At 56.9% G+C, this 6211-nt stretch overlaps 1 pseudogene across 1 annotated transcript; it reads left to right on the top strand.

Moving 5' to 3' along the window:
• The first annotated feature begins 692 nt into the window (after positions 1–692).
• LOC311168157 (large ribosomal subunit protein eL27-like) lies at positions 693–1090 on the top strand (annotated as a pseudogene). The gene has a single exon. The product of its transcript is annotated as a large ribosomal subunit protein eL27-like (transcript).
• Positions 1091–6211: the final 5121 nt, after the last annotated feature.

The raw sequence follows: 6211 nt of genomic DNA, 5'->3' as shown, positions 1-6211 counted from the left end.
ACTGGCACTCACTACATGGCACGGCAGCCAGTTGGCTGACAAGAACTAGAAAAAGAGGGGGCTGTGAGTTGGTAAAGGGAGAGAGGATAAAAGTGGCAGCGGACAAGCAGCGGGTCTGCCATCGAGGCGTGGGAACAACAGTGGTGGCCTCAGAGTCCCCCTCCCTGGAGTGCCCACAGCTGTGCAGGATGGGTCCTATCCAGGGACGCCCTCCAAGGGGCGGGTAGGGGCTGAAGCCCAGCTGCGCCCCCTCACATGGTCCTAGGTGCAGGGCTGTGTCAGCCAGAGGGAGTTACTTCTCCTGGTTTTACACAGACACCTCTTGGGCCAGCAGTGACTGGGTCTGGGTTATGCCAGGCAGCACCTGGGACTCTCCTGGGCTAGTGATTGTCTGGGTGATGTCCCAAACAGTCCAGTGCTTCCTGTGCAGTGTTGAAGGACAAGAAACTCTCTCTCTGGACCATCCAGGATATGGCTGTGAGGCCAGGGATTGCTGTAGCCACTTTGCTGATGTCCAGGAAGTCAGCCTGAGGAGCTATCCGGAGAATCACAGAGACAGAGCCTGACCCCATCTGGCAGGAACCGGATTCGTTTCTGAACTTATCACTCCCCATCATGTTGAGGCCAATTTGGGTATCTTATTTCTTTTGACCAAAAATATCCTGATTGAGGCCTGAGTGGTTGCTGCTGAAATGGGCAAGTTCATGAAACCCAGGAAGGTGGTGCTGGTCTTGGCCGGACACTACTCCGGAAGCAAAGCGGTCATTGTGAAGAACATTGATGGTGGCACCACAGACCGCCCTTACAGCCACGCTCTGGTGGCTGGAATGGATCGCTATCCCCGCAAAGTGACAGCTGCCATGGGCAAGAAGAAAACTGCCAAAAGGCCAAAGACCAAGTCTTTTGTGAAAGTGTGTAACTACAATCACCTCATGCCCACTAGGTAGCTATCCCCTTGGACAAACTGTTGTCAACAAGGATGTCTTCAGAGATCCCGCCCTTAAAGGCCCCACGAGAGGCCAAGGTCAAAGTCGAGGAGAGGTACAAGACTGGCAAGAACAGATGGTTCTTCCAGAAGCTGCGATTTTAAATCTGTTTTGCTTTGGTCATTACAAATACACACACACACACACACACACAAAATCCTAAAATCCTAATTGAGAGAGGTCATCAAGGAAGGAGTGAGGTTTGAGCTGAAGTGCAAACAATGGTTAATAAGCCCTGAAGGGATGACCTTCTAAAGCAGAGGAACAGGCAAATGCAAACATTCCAGGTGAGCATGGCCAGGCACACCTGGAAGCAGAAAGGTGAGTGAGCCTGGGGAGGGTGAGAGCCCATGAGGTAGAGAAGGGGCCAAGGTGAGGTGCTTAGACTCTATGCAACAGGAAGACATCGCAGTTTGTTTTGTATTTTTTAAAACTGATTTTTATTTATACACAGCAGTGAAGTGCACAGAGCTTCGGGGCACAGTTGGATGAATTTCAACGCCCACACATGCACACATATATCTCCATCAACTGGGCCTAAGAACATTCTCTGTCCCCACAAGCTATCTCTGTAGTTTTACATTTTCTAGGAACTACTTTACAACAAGCGAAAAGAAACAGGTTAAATTAATTTTAAAAATACATTTAACTGGGGCCTCCCTAGTGGCCTAGGGGTTAAGTCTCATTGCTACCACCACAAGTCCCACTGCAATGGCCTGAGTTCGATCCCTAGGCAGGGAGCTGACCCACATGGCACAGCAGACCTCTCCTGACTCACCCACTGCTCCCCTCAACAGTGTATTTCAGTAGATCTGCCTGTTCTGCTCCCCACTCTGTCTTTGGTGAATCCTCTCACCCCCCTCACCTCTGGCCTGCACACCAGTTTCCCTATGCATAAATTATAAAGCAATCTGTAAAAAAAAAAAGAAAAGAAAAGAAAAAAGAAAGAAAGGAAAGAAAAATACATTTAACTGAAGGGATCCAAAAGATTGTTTCTACAGGTAACCAATGTCAAAGCTGTTCATGAGCTGTTATATTTTTATGTTTCCATGTGGACTGGCCACGTCTCAAGGTGTGATAAATGGAAAGGAAGTCAACCACATCAACTGATCAGAACAGAAGCCATGTAAGACGTAGCCATTGACCTTTATCTCTATTTTGAGCACCACTTTTTAAATTTCATTTTAGTGAAAATATGTTCCCACCCAATCTCAGTTCCCTCCTCCTTAGTCCGCTAAGGGCTTAGATTACTCAACACAGAATTTTCCTACCGCGAGGGGTTTCAGTTCCCTGTCGGGCTCGCTTATGAATGGGGTTGTCATGTTGCGCATTCTTAGGCAAGAGGAGCTTCTGCATGGCAGGTTCCTCATTGGAGCGGCCTTGGCCAATCGCAGCCATTCTTGGCTAGTTCAGCCCTTTCGGATGGAAATTGTTCTAGGCTGCGAGTCCCAACCTGGTGGGTCATGTGAATCACTGCAAAGTATTTAAAATTAAACATCCAGGACCTCCAGAATCTCCTGAGCCAAGTGTCTGTCTGAAGAGCTGGAGTGATGGGCCTCCAGCCACGGGGCTGCTGAGCATTCTCCCCTTTGCCCAACAGGCCAGAGACTTTGTCTGGCACTGTGGCCGGTGGAGGCACAGCCAGCCCCCCGGGGACAATGCTGCTGTGGGGAGGGGGAGCCTACTTTAGACTGGAAGAACCCAGGTCTGTTTGGGGACCTGTATGAGAGAAGGCAGGGACAATGGCTTGAGCTGGTCTGAGGGGTGTAGGTGGGGGGAAATCCGCAGCTGGAAACCGGCCTTCCTCTGCCTGCCCTGTGCTACCTCTGCTGCTGACTCCCGGTGAGGCAGTGGCATCTCTCCTTCACTCAGAGGGGTGCAGAGCAGAGCTAAGCCACGATGCAGGGGGACAGCTGGAGAGAGCAAAAACTGAAGCAAAGAAAGAATCAACTCTGTCTTTCTGATCCAGAAGGCAGGCCCGGTTACCTTCCTGCGATGTATTGAAAGAGCCTTGAATTTCCTTGGGATGCTTGGCTTCTGGCCCCAAAGGTATTCCCAACCGCGGTGTCCATGTGGGTGCAGGATTTTACTTCTTTCTGTCTATGAGTGATGCTCTCCGTCTTGCAGGTTACAAGTGACCACCCAACAAACTCGCCCGTGAAAGCAATGTGGAAACTAAAGCCCCACACGTAGGCAAGATGCTCACATCCCTAGAGTGAGGTGACGAGGACAGGGATGGGCCGCAGCTTAGACCCAAGCTCTGTCTCTGCCCTCCCCTCTCCTGCAGGCGAGTGGCAGGGCCTGGCCGTGCCTTAAAAGGCGCTTTAACCGACACGCATGAATAAAGGAGCCCCACTCCGTGCGGGGCTCTTGATGCCACTCCTGTCCGGGCACAAGAAGCCTCTCCCCCAGGTCTCCCCAAATGTTTGCAGGGTCAGTTCCTCCCAGCTCGGCTGGTTTGCGCGGCTGAGCACCCCTGCGCCTGCCTTTCACTGCTGACAACCGTGGGGCCGAGAGGAGCAAGCTCTGAGGTTCCCTGCGGAGAATCACTTAGGGCTGCGGGCCCCTCCTTGGCTGCCCCAGTCCGGTGGGGGCGCCCCTCCCCCGCCCGCCCAGTCTGTCCCAGGCGCTCCCCCAGTCCTGAGGCCCGGCACCTGCACCCGGCGCCCCAGGCGCCCCCTCGGGAAGCCTTTCCCGGCCCCGCGCAGCCACCGCCAGGCCCGCCGCGGGCTCTCCGGGCCCCGCGCGCGAGCCGCGCCGCTGACACCTGCTCGGGCCGCACCCGCGTCCAGGCGCGCGGACCCCACTCCTGCCCGCGCCCCGGCACAGCGGGAGGACGCGGACGCCGCCGGGCCCGGAGCACGCTGGGCTGTGAATGCAGCGGCCTCGGCCGGCAGCAGAAGGAGGTGCCGCGTCCCCCCAGCACTCACAGAAAGTCTTTCCTCGTCGCGGAACAGCATCCGCAGCTCCCCGGAGGACGCTTGTCCCGGGACCGCGGAGCCAGAGACCGCCCGTGCGGCCAGGGGCGCTTTCTAGGGGCTGCTCCACGGTCCCCCCACTTCCCGTCAGGCCCTTATTGTTAGCCGGCCCCTCCCGGCTGCGAACCCCTGACCGAGCCTGCGCGCCCCGGCGCCCCCGGGCCCCAGCGCCCCGGCCAGCTGCGGGCGCCGGGAGTCGGGGCGCGGCCTTCGCGAGCCCCGCCCCAGAGCCCGGCTGGGGCGCGGGGGGCGCCCGCTGCCAATCACCGCGCGGCGCACGTGCGGCACGTCTCCCCGACCGGCCCCCCGCCCGCGCCGGCCCCGCCCGGGGTGCGATGGGGGGGAGGGGTCGAGGAAACGCGGGTGAGCCGGCGGGGGGGGGGGGGCGCGGGGGCAGGAGGTGTGATCCGGCAGGGAGCCGGGTGTGGGGGTGTGGGGGGTGAGAGCGCGGGGAGCTGGGGGGTGCCGATGTGGATGGGGGGGTGCGGGCCGGCGTCTGGGGAGTGGGTGCTTTCTGGGGGGCCGGGGTGTGCGGGGAGTGCGGAGGGTGTGAACGTGCCCGTGCTGGGGCTGGGGGCTCTGCTGGGGTTTGGGGATCCCCGAGGGCAGAGGTGGGAGGTTGCTGGGGTACAGGAATGCGGGAGGGTTGGAGGATGAGTCGGTGCCAGAGGATGTGAACACCGTAGGGGGGGGGAAAGAGTGTGCAGGGGGCTGGGGTACGCCGGCGCTCTGAGGGAGTCCACTGGGGGTATGCCAGGGTCACTAGAGGGTCAGCCTCCACTTGGTCACCCTCCTAGCCAATTAGGGGAGCTACCGAAAGCTCCCCAGTCTGTCTCAGCCGGCTCTGCCCCTCTCTCGCACTGAAAATTCTCCCAGACGGGTGGGGAGAGTCACTGGGGACCAGCTGGTGGAGTCGCTGCAGCGCCCGGCCCTGCACTCGTGGCAGGGGCAGGGAGGGGGAACATCACATGCTGCCTCCGCACCTGCTCAGCAGAAGCCAGCTTAGATTTCAGAGCCTCCTTCCTTACCAGCCCCTTCACTGCCCCACCCCGCTCATGGGGGGAAGAGCTTTACTTCTTGAGATTTTCAAACACAGAACCACCCTACATGTCCACTGCAGAGCAGAAGCGCAGAAACCCGAGCCACGCTGCGGCCTGGACAGCAGTTAGGAAGAGGGGCCAGCCCAGGGGGGCAGGACCAGACATTACTGCTGGCCTCTTGGGGGCTGCTGGTGGCTCCTCACTGCACCCGGAAACCTAGGGAAACCTGGGGTCACACTCTTCATCCAGAGTCACATCTTCATTCTGGGGTACACCCTTGCCCCCCCCCCCCCCCCCGCAAAGTTCTAGGTCCCAGAGGGAAGCCAGTTGGACAGAGCTGTACCTGGCTGCAGTGCCCAGGGCCGTCCTGCTGTTTATCCTGCTGTGACAGCTTCCGGAAGAGGGGCTCCCTTTGAAGTGTGGGCAGCATTTGGGCTGCTTAGACTTCACGTCTCTCCTTTGATGTGTGGTGAGGCCAGGCTTAGCTGAGACTGGCTGGCTACCAGCCACCAGCAGATCAAACACCACTCCACCAAGTTCACCTCCACCACAACAGAGCATTTGGAAGGGCAGATTGAAATACTCTAGAAAGAATCTCAAATTTTTCCATTTCTGGGGTGTGTTTCAAAAATTGACACAGCACCTATTTTTCCGATGTTTTGCGCACTTCTCTGTGCCTGTGAAATCACCATGGAGAAGCTTGGGCTAGAGGGCTCTACCTACATTATTTAATCCTCACAACTACTCTGTTTGGTGGGTATTATTCCCATTTAAGAGAGGAGAAGGGCCTCCACCGTGGTACAGTGGGTTGAGCACATCGCTGTGAAGCTGTCTGCAGCCTCTGCAGCGCTGGTTTGATGCCTGGCTGACCAGGGAGATACCCACATGGCGCAGCAGACCTGTCCTGTCTCGCCCGCTGCTCCCCTCAGCAGTGTACTTCAGTCAGTCTACCTGTTCTGTTCCCCACTCTGTCTCTGGTGAATCCTCTCACCCTCCCACGCCTCTGACCTATACCCCAGTTCTTGTATAAAATAAAATCTTAAAAAAAAAGAGAGAGGAGAAATTGAAGGTCTAGGGTCACACAGCTATTTGAATGAAAGCTTTCCTTCTAGATAATTCCCTCACTAAAAATGTATTGGGTGAAACAAATGACTCAAATTGCAAAAAGCATAAGAGTGCCTGGCACACAGGGCACATGAGGGCTAGC

The sequence above is a fragment of the Talpa europaea genome, assembly GCF_964194135.1.
Source record: "Talpa europaea genome assembly, chromosome: 3".
In the NCBI taxonomy this organism is placed as follows: domain Eukaryota; kingdom Metazoa; phylum Chordata; class Mammalia; order Eulipotyphla; family Talpidae; genus Talpa; species Talpa europaea.
The sequence above is the reverse complement of the archived record's forward strand: the minus strand, read 5'-3'. Positions and strand labels throughout refer to the sequence as shown.